This window comes from Coenobita brevimanus, chromosome 54 (genome assembly GCF_032717465.1).
Source record: "Coenobita brevimanus isolate Jiangsu-jjx chromosome 54, ASM3271746v2, whole genome shotgun sequence".
Taxonomy (NCBI): Eukaryota; Metazoa; Arthropoda; class Malacostraca; order Decapoda; family Coenobitidae; genus Coenobita; species Coenobita brevimanus.
In genome coordinates, this window is record NC_137007.1 from 10,861,063 (window position 1) to 10,877,898 (window position 16,836).

Sequence of the window (16,836 nt, forward strand, 5' to 3'; positions counted from 1 at the left end):
TGAGAAAAAAAGTGAAATTGGATACTTTCTGAGCAGACCTCGTATGCTGGTATTGTAGCGGGGGGGAGTGGTGACTTCATCACAGTCTGATGAGTCTCTCTGGGTAGAATAGTTTCTGATGGGGTTATGTCTGGTGGAGGTTCATGAGGGATGCCACTGGGATGGAGGCTTTGGATGAGTGTGATGGCAATGTGTTTATGAATGTATGTGTGAAGTGTGGTGTTGGGTGGAGGAGAGAGGAAGTTGCTGAGATGCTCTGTATAGTGTTGGGCAGTTTTTGTTTCTTGTTTCTTTGTGGAGAGGGGTAATGCAGTATGGAGTTACAAAGGTAAGTTGGATCTTGAGCTGAAGCAGTAAATTATGTGCCTCATATTCATAAAACCTTTCATTAGAATTATTTTTGTTTCATGATGTAAATGGTGTATGTTTGTGGTCTTGGTGCATCGTGTTATTTTCCTTAAGGCCTTCTATATACACTCAATCCTCATAAATCGCGTGTTCATAAATCACAGATTCATAAATCATGGCTAGGTGGCCGTCAGACTGCCAACAACCCTAAATCACTGTTAAGTCACGAAAGTCGCGGATCTAGGCACCCAAATGGGCCTTTTCCGAGGAGAACTGTAAACCGCGGCATTCAAACTGAAAATCGCGACCCAACAACCAATATATATATGTATAATGTTTTTGAAGGCTCCAGTGTGCTTGCATGTGTCAGCCTTAGTCACCCAATGGCAGTTCTCCATGCTGTTTGATCTCTGGCAGCTTCCCTATTTAATCCTTTAACCCTGAGGTCACACATATTGACCTTGTCCCAGGTCTTTTTTGGTCTGCCTCTCACTACCCTACCCCCAACATTAACACTTCTCATTTTCTGCACCCAGTTATCATCCTCCATCCTCTCCACCTGCCCAAACCACCTCAGTCTACCTCTCCTCATCACAACACCAATACACTCCAGTCCCATCCTACGTCGCATCTCTTCCGTCATAAACCTAGCCTCCTAGGTCTTGCACTCAAGGATGCACCGCACTTCCACCTAATCATTGCCATTTCTTTACATTTGAGTCTGCGAATATCCTTTTTCTTTACTGCCCAGGTCTCACTAACATACAGCATTACACTGCTAACACATGCCACATACAAAGATCCCTTAGTGTGGAGGGAGAGCCCACTCAGTGTCATGAGAGGCAACAGCTCCCTGAACTTCTTCCAACCACTCCTCACTCTAGCCACAGAGCTAGCTCCTGCCCCACCTCCAGCACATAACATGTCTCCCATATAAAACTCTTCCAGACACTCAAGAGACTCACCAGCAAGTTGAATCCTTTCACATCTGGCAATCTCAAACTGCTTTCCCCGACACACTGCACACATGAAATCATCATTATCTTGCAGTCTACCACTAATACCACTACATCTCTTATGCACCCATTTATCACAAACACTGCACAAAATGGAATTTTTTCCCATGTCCTTGTGACAAATTGCACATGGCTACTCCCTCTCCTCTTTGACAGTGCTGCCACCAACCCTAGATATCATCACTTTTGTTTTATCTGCATTTACTTTTAATCCCCTGTGCTCCATACCATCTCTCCACTTCCTAAATCTTTCCTCTGCCTCCCTTTCATTCTCTTCAATCAGCACCAAATCATCAGCATAGAAGAGAGTGAGACAGGGTGCCAAAGAAGTTAGTTGGGGAGTGAAAGATAAAAATGGTAGGTTGCTAGTGGAGAAGGGAGAAAAAGTGAGTAGATGGAGAGAACACTTTAAGGAAATGTTGAACATAGAAAATGAAAGTAATGCAAGTATGAGTGGCTGGGGAATGGCTTGGAGGAGGGATATGAGATGAGAGGAAGAAGTCAGTAGGGTGGAAGTTTTTGAAGCAATGAAGAAAGTTAAATTAAGGAAAGCCACAGGAATTGATGGAGTGTGTGGTGAAATGCTGAAGCATGGGTGAGAGATAGTAGTAGAATGGATGTGGAAGATGTGCAGGTTGGCCCGGGAGGAAGATAGAGTCCTGGAGGATTGGAAGTCAGGTATTATTATTCCCCTGTACAAAGGAAAAGTGGAAAAAGAGTGTGTGGTAATCATAGGGGCATTTGTCTTCTTAGTGTAATAGGAAAAGTATATGGTAGGATACTTATTGACAGAGTTAGGGAAATAATAGAGGAATTAGTTGGAGAAAAACAGGGAGGCTTTAGGAAGGGAAGAGCTTGTGTAGATCAGATATTCATTCATAGATTTTTAGTGGAGAAGTTTCTAGAGAAGGGAAAGAAGTTGTATGCAGTCTTCATGGATTTGGAGAAAGCATATGACAGGGTGGATAGACAAGGATTGTGGAAAGTATTAAGAATATATGGAGTAGATGGGAAGTTGTTGAAGGCTGTGAAGAGCATGTATGAGGTTGCTAAGGCTGCAGTGCGTGTGGATAGTGAACGGAGTGAATTTTTCTATTTGAAGGCAGGATTGAAACAAGGAAGTGTCATGTCCCTATGGTTGTTCAATATGTATATGGATGAGGTTATAAAAGAGAGACAAGGTGGGACAGTGGATGTTGGAGTGGCCCTAGTGAGAGAGAGCAATGTTTGGAAACTCCCTGTACTGTTGTTTGCAGATGATACTGTGTTGTTAAGTGAAGAAGGGGAGCTGCAAGGCTTGGTGGATGAGTTTGGGAGTGTGTAAGAAATGGAATCTAAAGGTAAATGTAGGGAAGAGTAAAATTATGGTCTTCAAGAGAAGTGAAGTCAATGAATGTACAGTGAGGTTGGATGAGGAGGAAGTGGAAAATGAGAGTTCATTTAAGTATTTGGGTAGTCTGATGAGTAGGGATGGAAGTTTATAGGGTGAAGTGTTTGAAAGGGTGTATCAGGGAAGAAAGGTTAGTGGTTCCTTGAAAGCAGTGATAAGAAACAGGGAAGTGAGCATGGAAGTGAAAAAGCTACTACATGACAGTATTGTGATACCAACTCTAACGTATGGAAGTGAAGTTTGGACCTTGTTGGAGGGACAGAAGTCAAGAGTGAGAGGAGTGGAAATGAGTCACACGGAGAGACAGACTGATAAATGAGGAAGTGAAGGAGCATTGTGGTATGGATGCGGTGTGATATGAAGCGTTAGGAGAAACACAATGAGGTGGTTTGGCCATGTGGAGAGGATGGAGAGTGAGAAACTGATGAGGAGAGTGTATGTGAGTGAGGTTGACGGGGGGAGAGGGAGGGGGAGGCCAAGTATGAGGTGGAGGGATGGAGTGGAGAGGTATATGAGAGAAGGGATTGTGAGGTTGGAGCAGGGCAATGAAATAGCATGGGACAGGGCAACGTGGAGGCAATTTGTTTGTGGCCACCCCTTACGGGATTATGGCATCTGGCAATAGATACATAGATAGATCTGTCTATTGCCAGATGCCATAATCCTATAAGGGGTGGCCATTTGACTCTGAGTTATTTGTTTTATGGGGAGGGCCACTAACCCTCCAACAACCCACTTGTTGACACATAGGGAGCACGTATGGTTTGGTTATATGGTTACCACCCAGCGTTGTAAATTGTTTCTTGGCATGCAGGAAACCATTTGGCTTGTCACTCAATGTAAAGCCACCTGTAAATGAAAGAAAAACAATGAGAGGTGACAGGAAAGATGGGAGAAATAGGAAGAGAGGAGGACAGGCACAAATTTTTCTTATCTGCTTTTCTAATATCTTACTTACAATGCAGGTCAGTGATACTGGTCAGTAGTTAGTGGATTATGTCCATTTCCATTCTTGAAGATGGGAATACTGTTTGCTTTCTCTCAAATATCATGTAGTTTACCTTGTCTTAAGGATTCCTGTCACCAGGCGGGCTGCAAGGAGATGCAAACTTGTCAGTAGAAGTTATCTTTCTAAGTGAAAATTACCACAAGATGATCACCATCTTTAGTAAAGTGAATATGGAAGGAGCTCAGAAACAGGGTAATGGTAGAAAACAGATGATGATTTCTACCAGGATCTGGCTGAAATGGAAACATGTCATAACTTAGCAGAGAAAGTGAATAAACTGGAGAAAACTTTTCAGAGTGAAATAGATGAAAGTAAAAAAGCAATTACACATGCAGAAGAAAGAAAATGAAAAATTAGTAAAGGAATTAAACAAAAAAGACACAACAATAGATGAGCTGTCAGTTGAGGTACGTTCACTTAGAAGGAAGATTAGTGAAATGGCAAGTACATTTGTCAACCATGAGAGTATTATAGAGGAGTTCAGAAATGATACAGAGACAGTTAGGCATGCAAGCAGTCTGGTAGACCAAAGCAGTGATATTGAAGAGAAGATAACCCAGGTGAATGAAGTAATGAGAAGTTGCAAAGATGAAGTATAAACAATGTATGCTGAAATGGTGAAAGTAAGGAAAGGCTTAAAAACAAAAGCCAAAGAGAAAAACATTAGAAAGGAAGTGAAAGAAAAACTGGTCAAAGATTCAACAGATATCAACAAATCTATAGTAATTACAGGTATAGATGAAGAAGAAATAAGAAACAAAATTCTGAGAGGCAAAAAGGAGATGGCAAATATAATGAACATATTGAAGGAAGTATCAGAGGAAATCTGTGATAAAGATATAGAGCAACACAAAAGGTTAGGGAAATTAGAGAGAAATAAGTAAAGGCCGCCGAAAGCATCCTTCCAGAGTTTGAACAATGTGGAGGAAATGCTAAAAAATGTGAACAAACTCATGGAAAAAGAGGAATTTAAAGAAGCATGGATAAAAAATGCCTAACTAACGAGGAATTGGGAATACAGTGTCCTCGCATAGTGAACGTATTCAGAGTAAACGATTCTTCTAGTGAACGAGCAGGGGGTAATCAGGTCCACAAAACCATAATGAATGACTTGAACCCCGAGTGAATGAAACTGGGGAAAAGAGGAGGCCATAACTGCCGTCTCCCATATTGAACGACCCCCCCCCCCCTCCCCTAGTAGATGCTGCACAAGAGGCTAGATTTGAGCAACCTGTTGAGCAGAATCCAATGGAGGATGAAGCTATGTCGAAGATCAGTAAAATTCTAGCGGCAGTGGATGTTCTGAGAGAAGAGGTCAAGATAAATGAAACCAGATACCTTAGGACACAGGAAGTGCTCAGTGGAGTAGAAACCAATTTTTGTTATTGCAGGAAAGTCTCAGTATGGAGGTCAGCATAAGAAAAACATTCATCACACGCTACTACCGAACTCAAGAACAACAGGAGCCAGTTGCCTCCACATCATCTGCTACACTTCCTGGTAAAGACAGTGATGTGATGTCAGTGGTGTCATTTTTGGACTTTGAAGGTTTTATGGGAGAGGTGAATGAGGTACAGGCACGTGGGGAAGTGGTACAGTCAAGTGATGAGGGTGGGACTGGTGACAGGAACTAGGGAGTGGAAGGTGATGTGGCGGGATCACCTTAAGTGTATCTCCCTGCCTAGGAACCACCTGTATTCAAGCCAATCAGGACTGCCATTTGCTCCACTTAACCCTTATCCGCCGGCTGATGTGTATGCACGACAGGATTCAGGGCGCGGAAGGCCGCCGGTTGCGTTGATATACCGCACTCACCTTCCCGCCACTGTTTGAGCACGGGACCATTTTCTGTGATACCTACGGGGTAGGTAGGCCCCCCAGGTACCCCGCAGTTGCGCGGTTCAGTTTGTGCTCGGCAGTGGTAGTGAGAGGAGCCATGTCATCTTCCTTGACATCGTCCAATTCCGTCCCACCGCATGAAGGGCCGATTGCCCCATCAACCCCCACGAAAATTCAGCCCTTAGTGCCACGTAAAGGGCTAAGTGATAGTGCCATAGGACGTGCCATTGACGATACTGTCTCCTCTCGTACACTCAGCTAGAGTACGTCCTCTGAGGAGAAAAAAAGCTACGATGTGGAGAACGAGCTCTCTCGCCCTCCAACCCCTACTCGCCCTCCGACGTCAGAGAGGGCTCTCCGATTTCTCTGGGAGGAAGGGACAGTCTACGAGAGTGATGATTTCGGCGATGAGGAGGTGCAAGATGACCCAGGACATCGAGAAAGTGACTCAGACCTGGCAGTCATCTGCAGAAAAAAACGCTGCAGAGCCGTTTCCCCCCCACTCTCGCCACCTGCTTGCCGACGTATCTTCCTCCAGCGCTCTCCCACACCTCAGCCTAGCACTTCAAGGGCAGAATCTCCACAATCAGGCCCTTCGGGAGTGGTATGAGTACTGGGCAGGTGTGCGGGGAAGTGTAAATAGTGTACAGCAGTGCAGAAGTTTGTGTATTTTCATAAATGAGTGAAATGTGTGATATTATAAGTGTTTAAGTGATTTATACTAAGTGCAATACAGGAACTGATACTATTTATTGGATATTGGTTAGAAAATTATTGGATATACTATGGCTATACTATTTATTGGATATTGGTTAGAAAATTATTGGATATACTATGAGTTTGCCTACCTGTTACCTGAAAGAAAACTGCTTGTGAGCGGGCCACAACGAACAATACCTGCTTCACTATACCTAAATTATTTCACTCAATACTCAGGGGGATTGTGCCAAATATGAGCATCAGTGTATCTGTGATGTGAAGTACAAATAATGTTAGTTGTGTAAAACATTTATATGATTTTCACTACAACCCTGATTAGTACAAACCAGTCTGATTTACAGTACAAATAATTACCTCATACTCTACGATCATGCGTGAAAGAGCAACAGCACTTACTTGTCAAAGTGCAATTACCCATAATCATGATGTAAAGTGCAGTTCTAAGTGTCTTAGTAAAAGAGAAAAAATGATTATTTATGGAAAAAGTGAGTACAGGAAAACGACAAGATATTTCCTTTCCCACACACCTACAAGGCATGATGGTGTGGGTGGTAAGTCCTTGGGTGAGCCACATGAACCAGGTGATGACTCATTTTCACGGCGGTGAGTAAGGAGTAGTAGAAAAAACAAGTGGAATATTCCACATTCCAAGGACACACGGGCAGTGTTACATTCACCACTCCAGTCAGTGCTGCCAACGCTAGCCGGCCAGGCCAAGGCCATTGCCAGTGGCGCACGGTCGGAGCCAACCACTCGTCTTCAACTAAACCTTACTCATCAACGGGACCACCTAGAGACCTCAGGATACCTTCATTGGAAAGAGGAAGAGTTGGTGAGTCTTATGAACTTTCACTGAATTCTCTAGCTATTATAGTTTGTCAGATATAAGGGTTTGAAGTAAGGGTATTTTTTCCAAAATCTCAGAAATTGCCCGTAGGGAGGAGTGTGCAGCTGCCGGGAACTCCCTGGCAGCTAAGGGTTAAGGTAAGTAACCATGTCTTTTACATTTTATATATCTTTGTGTGTGTGTGTGTGTGTGTGTGTGTGTGTGTGTCCAACTCAGGGCATAGGCTTCACAGCCTGCTCCCAAGGCCCAGTAGTCCTCCTACATACCATACACCTCTACATGTCACCACTTCAGCTCTAACACCCACCGTCCATATTGAATACATGCTAGAGCTGTTTCATACAGGACTGGTGTATTGGTATTAGCGGGGGTATTTTTACGACATGTTGGTGGGTCTTCTGGTAGATCAGTAAAGTCGGTTTTTATTAAATTCAAATCCTTAAACTATTCCCTACCCCAGTGGGGATTTGAATCTGGGTCCGGGAGGACTGCAGACCACTTCTCTGCTGACTGAGCCACTGTCTCCCACCTGTACTATATGTGTTTGAAATATGCTCTTTAGTACATCTCTGGCTCAAAAAGTGGACGTTGAGGAAGCAGTGACGCCCATATGCTATTTTGCCCATAAGATATGTTGTTCACAGTGAACGAATCCACACTGAACAAGCTCGTCTGCCGCCCATGAACTCGTTCACTGTGCGAGGGCACTGTACTAAAAGAGAAGAGGGAGGAAGCAGTAACAAAGAACAAGGAAAGATCAGTGGAAGAGAAGAGTGAATTTTTGTACAAAGTAACTGGATTACAGGTACGATTGTGGTACATAACCAAGAGGGAATAAAAAGAAGGAAGGTAGTAGACTCAAGCTATTGCAGGTATGTAAAAAAGATGATTAAGTTAATGTGCTCAAATGTAGATGGAATAATGTCTAAATTATTAGTGATGAAAGACCAAACAGAGAAATGGAACCACATATTATAACCCTAAAGATAGGACCTGGAGTGGTGGCGTCTTCGTCGTGGGTCTACCCCCCAGAGGCTGTCGAAGAGAAGAGGAGGACAGCATGGGGGCCAAGCCACCACAACCCCCCCCCCCGCCCGTCACGGGGCTCGAGTACCTGGGAGTGGCTTTGGTCACCCGGACAAGTACCACATCTCCCAACACAACACACACAACAACACCGTTTTTTTCTACACCAAGAAATGACTCCCCGGCTGTCATTTCTCGACAACTTCTTCTAGCCGGGGACATTGAGACCAATCCAGGACCCACCAACAAATACATATGTCCAACATGCTCAAAACCTATCACGTCGAGCCGACAGACAAAGGGTTCAGTTCAGTGCAATTCCTGCAAGAACTGGACCCATTACACCTGCACAACACTTGCATCCAGAAAACATTACACAAACACCTGGACCTGCTCCTTATGCTCCTTCCCCCCCATCAACCCCCCTTCCAATCCTACTCCTACTTCCTTCACACCTCCACAGCCAAGCCCACCGACCCTTCCCACACCATCCAGTCCCCCAGCTCCTCCCATTCCAACCCATCCTAATCCACCTCAACCCTTACCTCCATCACAACCTCCTCCTACCCTTTCCCCTCCACCCACACCACCTCCCCCCCGTGCTGCAGCAGCCAACACACATTGCACACACAACATAAACTCCTTCAGTTAAACATAGATGGCATAAACACCAAAAAACATGAACTCACACAATTCATCAAACAACAGAACATACACAGTGCCATCTTACAAGAAACAAAACCACACAGAGCACAGAAAACACCGACATTTCATAACTTCACCACCATTCGACAAGACTGGGCCGACGGCGGTGGCAGTGGACTCATCACCCTGGTACACAAATTCATCAACGTTGCAGATACCAGTGCACACACAAAGTCCCTTCTCCCCCCATGTGACACCACAACAGAAATACAGTCAATTAAAATACGCACTGGCAACAAATCACACATAACAATCGCTAACACATACATTCCCCCCCAGTCGTCCCCCACAGTACCACACAATTACTCCCCACAGATACACCACATCACTAACATACCCAACATCATCCTGGGTGGTGATTTCAACGCCAATTCGTCGGCCTGTCATGTCAACAACCCTGACACAGACAGAGGGCTGGTACTACAATCCCAGACAGACCATCTTTTCATACTATACAGTTTAGACCAACATACCCATACCCCACACCAAGCCCTTTTCCTCCCATCATCTCCAGACATCACCTTCTGCTTCCCAAACCTCGCCCCCACTACATCATGGAGAGTGGTCAAAACTCTAGGTTCTGGTCACCTCCCAGTCATCATCACTACCAAAACCAGAATCACCCCAGCTGGCCACAAACACGCATACACTATTTATAAGAGAGCCAAGTGGAAGACCTTTGTAAATGAAACAGAACAACATCTCGAAACACTAAACAGTACACCCATTACAAACATCAACACTGCTGTGCACACTTTCAATACAATTATACAAAATGCAGACAAAAGACACATCCCTAGAGGCAACAGAAAGAGAGACAACCCCAACTTCACACCAGAAATTCAAGGCCTCATCAGACAACGGGACACACTGCGACACTCCCCAACGCCCCATACACAAGACACCGTACAACAAATACAAGAACTCAACACTCAAATAAACAATAAAATATCAGAACAGCAAACACTAAACTGGAAAAATTACCTCCAAACACTTGACCACAAAACAAACATCAGCAAACTCTACAAAACACTAAACAGCATCACACTTTCCTACAGCAACACCACACAATCACACGCTGTCATCACAACAACAGACACCATACCCTCAAACAAACAACAAGCAAACACTCTCATCAATCACTTTTCACAAGTCAGCCATCTAAACCCCCATCCTGAAGACCGACGTATCATCCAACGTAAGAGACAGTTCCCCACAGACCCAGACTACGACCTTTCACTTACAACCAGACGAAGCACATCATTAACAACTTCAAGTACTCATCTGCCTGTGGACCAGACAACAAAAGCAACATTCACCTTAAACACCTAGGACCACGAGGCATACAAGCACTCACCAACTTATCAAACTACAGCTACTCACACAACATAATACCCAACATCTGGAAGCATGGCAATATCATCACTATCCCTAAACCCAACAAAGACCCCATGTTACCCTCCTCACACCACCCCATCACACTCCTCTGCACCCCCTCTAAAGTCACTGAACAGCTGGTACTACAGCTAGTCACACCTCACATTCCCCTAGCCCAGTCACACCTCACATTCCCCTAGCCCAGTCACAACATGGCCTTAAGCCACTACACTCCACAAACACCCTTCTTACAAATTTTAAACAGAGAGTTTTTGATGGCTTGAATTCAGCTAGGCCGCCACACAGAACAATCCTAATCACACTAGACATTAGCAAAGCTTTTGATGCCATCCCCTGCCACAACCTCACAAACAAAATACTCAACACAAACATGCACAATAACACAAAAAGATGGCTGGCAAACTACTTAGCAGGCAGATGTGCACACGTAACATTTGCCAGTCAGTCTTCTAACATCAGAAACTTCACAAACGGCATTCCCCAAGGATCTGTTTTGTCCCCTACACTCTTTAATCTCTACATGCACAACATACCCACACCACAGATACACATAGCTTCCTATGCAGATGATATAACACTTACATGTACGCACCAAAATGCAAACACAGCTGCACACATCATTCAACCTTACCTCAACACACTACACGAATGGTTCACGACAGACAGGCTCAAAATAGCCCCAGCCAAATCTACAGTGACTCTTCTCACAAACTGGACAGCAGAACACAGTCACATACCACACCTCACCATAAACAACACTCCCCTACCACACACACACACACACACACAAAATCCTTGGTGTAACATACAATACGTCATTGTCATTTAAACAACACATCACAAACATTAAAAATAAAATAACACCAAGACTCAATGCCTTGAGGTCACTTGCCCATACAACATTTGGACACAACAAAGAAACCACCACCACAGTATACAAACAATACATACGTTCAGTGATGAATTATGCAAGCCCTGCCTGGGCTTCTAACCTCACCAAAACACACTACAACACTCTACAGACCATACAGAACAAGGCCCTAAAAATAATCACAGGCTGCACAGGTACTACACCTACAGACCACCTACATCAAGAAACCAAAGTCCTCAAAGTCAAGGATCACCTAGACATGAGAGGCACCCAGTTTCTTGCTGCAGCCTCCACAAACCCACAACATCCACTACAGTACACGGCAGCACATCCAACCACACCAAGGAACATCAAAACAACACCCAGCACATGATACCATTCACAAATACTGTACTGTCATCTCTCCCCCCTCGCCCACCTCAGACCAGCTTCCAGAAGCATATCCACACTCAGATCACTCGCCGCTCCATTCAGTCACTTAAAGACAACACACAGCTGCATGCACAGCCTCCTGACATCCACCCTTCTGAATCCTATCTTCCTCGTGAGGACAGGGTCCACCTGGCCAGGCTGAGATGTGGACATCATCCAGCCCTCTTAAGCTACCAGAAGAGGCTGGATGACTCCGTCGCTGATGCCTGTCCAGGATGCAACATCACCCCATACTATTAAGCACATTATGGAAGACTGCATTGCACACTATCACCTACGCCAACAACACATCATACACTCTTTGAGAGCTCTGTGGGAAAGCCCAGTCTCGGCCATGGCCTTCCTAAGGGACTCGGAGCTGTTCGGCCAGACTGCCTAGGGAACTACTACTACTACTTATACTACTACCCTAAAGATATCAAACAAATACCCTAAACTTAGAGGAATACAATATATGGAGAAGAGACAGATTTTTAAGAAAGGGAGGAATTATAATCATAACAAAGAAAAATCTACAAGTCATAGAAATAGAAATAGATATACTCTAACATGTAGAACTGATTTCATTAGAGATTAAAACATCTAAAGGGAAAGTAATTGTGGCAGATTTATACATGCCACCCAAAACAAACACCTGGGAAAGAGGCAAAGATGAAGACTTGACAGAAAGTACAGTTCAGAGTTTAAGAGCATTACTACATAGAATGGAAGAGGAATCTGAAACAAATTATATTAACTGGAGATTTCAGTACAAATATAAATTGGTATACTCTAGATGTAAGAAGTTAGGATAACTGTTAGGATCAAAAGCTGGATGTTGTGCAGGAGTTTTTCCTAACACAGCATATAAAGGAAAACACCAGAAAAAGAGGACATGATGATCCATCAGTACTAGGTCTTATGTTTATTAGGCAAGAAAATGATATTGACAGTATAATGTATCACCCTCCATTCGGCAAAAGCGACCTTGCAGTATTAAATTGCAACTTCAGGATTGCATATGACGTAGTTAACAGTAATGAGAGTTACAAAAAGAGCCTAAACTATAAAAAGGGAAACTACCATGACCTAAAGAAGTACTTGTTAGAAATAAAGTGGGAAAAAGAGCTTAGAGGACAAGATTTAAATGTTATATATAGAAATTCTGTGAACATTATGAAATAGGTGTCCAAAATTACATCCCACAGCACAAAGAAGCAGAAAAGAAAATAAAGAAATGGTTTAATACAGAGTGTAAAAATCAAATGAAAAAAAGAGACTGCTTGTGGAATAGATACAGAAGACACAATAGTGAGAGGGGATATAATAACTATAAATAGGCAAGAAACGATTATACATAAATAAGGACAGAAGCCCAAAGACAGTTTGAGGAAGACATTATAAGTAAAAGTAGTGATCAACCGAAGCTATTTTACAGCTACTTCATTCTTAGATTTTTAGTGGAAAAGTTTCTAGAGAAGGGAAAGAAGTATGCAGTCTTCATGGATTTGGAGAAAGCATATGACAGGGTGGATAGACAAGGATTGTGGAAAGTATTAAGAATATATGGAGTAGATGGGAAGTTGCTGAAGGCCATGAAGAGTATGTATGAGGTTGCTAAGGCTGCAGTGTGTGTGGATAGAGAACTGAGTGAATTTTTCTATTTGAAGGTTGGTTTGAAACAAGGATGTGTCATGTGTCTGTGGTTGTTCAGTATGTATATGGATGGGGTTATAAATGAGATACATGGTAGGGCAGTGGATGTTGGAGCGACCCTAATGAGAGAGGGCAGTGTTTGGAAACTCCCTATACTGTTATTTGCAGATGATACTGTGTTGTTAAGTGAAGATGAAGGGGAGCTGCAAGGCTTGGTGGATGAGTTTGAGAGAGTGTGTAAGAAATGGAATCTAAAGGTGAATGTAGGGAAGAGTAAAGTTATGGTCTTTGAGAGAAGTGAAGTCAGTGAATGTACAGTGAGGTTGGATGGTGAGGAAATGGAAAATGTGAGTACGTTTAAGTACTTGGGTAGTGTGATGAGTAAGGATGGAAGTTTGGAAGGTGAAGTGCTTGAAAGGGTACATCAAGGAAGAAAGGTTACTGGTTCCTGGAAAACAGTGATAAGAAACAGTGAAGTGAGCATGGAAGTGAAAAAGTTACTGCATAACAGTATTGTGATACCAACTCTAACGTATGGAAGTGAAGCTTGGACGTTGTTGGAGGGACACAAGTTACGAGTAAGAGCAGTGGAAATGAGTTACTTGAGAGGAGCCTGTGGAGTCACATGGAGAGACAGGCTGACAAATGAGGATACGAAGGAGCATTGTGGTGTGGATGTGGATGTGATAGGAATGTTAGGAGAAACACACTGAGGTGGTTTGGCCATGTGGAGAGGATGGAGAATGAGAGACTGATGAGGAGAGTGCATGTGAGTGAGGTGAAGGGGGGGAGAGGGAGGGGGAAGCCAAGGATGAGATGGAGGGATGAAGCGGAGAGATATGTGAGAGAGGGGGGTGTGAGTTGGGAGCAGAGCAGTGAAATGGCGGGGGACAGGATGACATGGGGGCGATTTGTTTGTGGCCACCCCGTATGGGATTAAGCATCTGACAATAGATAGATAGATAGATAGATAAAGTTGTCATACCTGGAAAGTACTGCTCAAGGGATGAGAGGGTCCGTATCCTTGCATGGAGGCACGTTAATGTCTCTATCAACACGATTAGTGAACGTATTGTACTGGACGTGCAAAGTTGACCGTCATGAAGATTCTTGCTGCAGCGTGTGGCCTGCCACCTGATGTCGTACCAGAGCACAAGCATGGCGGTGGAAAGAAGACGACGACTTCCAGAGGTAGATAAGCTTCTGAAGAAGGAAGTAATTAAGAATCCTTGTCTGACAGCAGCAGAATTGAAGAGAATGCATCCTGAGCTGTTACCAGACGTCTCAATTCGAACTATCCGACACTGGTTGCAGAAGGAGCTGGGTTTGCCAAGCGACACCACAGCCAAGAAACCGTTTCTCATTGACCACATGAAGAAGCATTGCATTCAGTTTGCCAAGAAGTATGCACACTGGACATCAGATGAGTGGAGAAAAGTTATGTTTTCCGATGAGAGCACATTTCAAGTGTTCCAGGTGCATTCTGCCAAGGTTCATTGCCCTGCCTCCCGTTGTCGATATGACACGAGTACCCACAATCGGTAATGGTATGGGGGTGTTTCTCAGGTGAAATGGGAAGGGAAGGCCTCTACTTTCTTCCTAAGAATTTGATGATGAATGGTGGCTGGTACATTCAAGTTCTGAAAGATCGTTTGTTAAACTTTTTTGTTATTCATGGGTGCGACTTTTTCATGCATGATTCAGCTCCATGTCACCAGGCAAGAAAGGTGACAAAATGGCTTCAGGATAATCGGATTGGGTTCCTCGACTGGCCTGGCAACAGTCCGGATCTAAATCCGATAGAAAACTGCTGGGCAAAGACGAAGAAAATCATGGCAGAGAAGAAAACACCCAATCTGGACAACTTCAAGATTGAACTGACAAATGTTTGATGCAAAGAAATGTCCTTAGATTACTTTAGAGATCTAAGTGATTCCATGCCAAAATGCATCCAACTAGTCCTGCAAAACAAGGAAAACATGATTTCATAATAATGAATGGCATTTCATGAACAAACATTGTGATATACTCTGATTTCTGTGTTTTTTAATATCTTGTGGGTGGAGGTCCTAAGTCAATCTGCAGTAGCTGTATATGTATTTTTGCAGTTAAGAGAAACTGTGCACAATAACATAACATAACAATAAACAGTACATTCATATACTGTATTGATAACATAGCTGTTTATTATAGCTGTAAATTATTATAAATTTGATATTCAGTGCCATTGTTCATACCACGGGCAGCGCAGTCAGTTTGTTATGTCAGTGAACCTCAGGAATGCTGCCTGGCTTCACTGGGTACAAGTACGACCACGATTGGTTGCAACTCAAAAGTACTTGTGAAGGCTCTATGGGGTCTTCATTGTACGTGCGAAATGGTCATAAGTTGGACGATCTTTACTATGATCCCCACTCTAGTGTATGGAAGCAAGCCTTGCACCATGTTGGAAGGACACAAGTAAAGAGTGAGGAGTTACATGGAGGTACAGACTGATAAATGAGGAAGTGAAGGGGCATTATGGTGTGGATGTGGATGAGACAGAAAGTGTTAGGAGAAATACATTGAGGTGGTTTGGCCATGTGGACAGGATGGAGAGTGAGAGACAAACAAGGAGTGTATGTGAGAGGTGGAAGGGATGGAGGAAGGGGGAGACTGAGGATGAGATGGAGGGATGGACAGGAAAGGAGAGACTAAGGATGAGATGGAGGGATGGACAGGAAGGGAGAGACTGAGGATGAGATGGAGGGATGGACAGGAAGGGAGAGACTGAGGATGAGATGGAGGGATGGAGTAGAGAGGTTTATGAGTGAAGGGGGTGTAAGTTGGAGGAAGGGCAGCAAAATAGCAGGGGACAGGCAACATGGAGGTGATTTGTTTGTGGCTACGCCTTTTGGGATTAAGGCATCTGGCTATAGACAGACATTATATATATATATATATATATATATATATATATATATATATATATATATATATATATACTGTATATAATAGATAGATACAGTAGATTTAGATATATAGATATAATAGATAGATATACAGTATATTTAGATATTGATAGATAAATAGATACTGTAGTTACCAGTTTTAAAGTGAATATCTTCCATACTTTAGCAACTGCAGTGTTTTGAATTTTGGTATTTTGTGGGACCAGTGGGGAGAATGGGGATTTGGTGGTGGTAGTGGCAGTGAGGCAGTAGTGGTAGGGGGAGGGGTTTGGCATAGTGAGGGATGATGATGAAGGTAGGGAGTGGTATTGGGGGAACAGGATGGGGCAGTAGTTTTACAGGGAGGCGTGTGGCATAGTGAGGGATGGTGATGAGGGTAGGAAGCGATGGTGGGGGAACAGAGGAGTAGGGCATTAGTAGTAGGGGAAGGGATGAGGCATAATGGGGGATGGTTAGGGTATGAAATGGTGGCAGGGGAACAGGGGATGGGGTTGCGGAAGGGGGTAAGGCTGGAGAGGGTTGGGGGTAGTGGAAGGGCATGGAGTTTGCTGGGGCAGTTGTGAGGTGCATTTTCAGATATCAGTCATAGTTCTCCTCAGTACATCTCAGCCTGGAGAACATCATTCACAATTTGTGGGTTAGGGTACAT

The 16,836-nt window shown here is 43.7% G+C and overlaps 1 protein-coding gene across 1 annotated transcript in view; it reads left to right on the forward strand.

Moving 5' to 3' along the window:
* Positions 1 to 16,836, forward strand: part of INPP5E (Inositol-3-phosphate synthase) — a 576,780-nt gene that overhangs the window by 559,729 nt on the left and 215 nt on the right. The gene's annotated exons all lie outside the window — the stretch shown is intronic.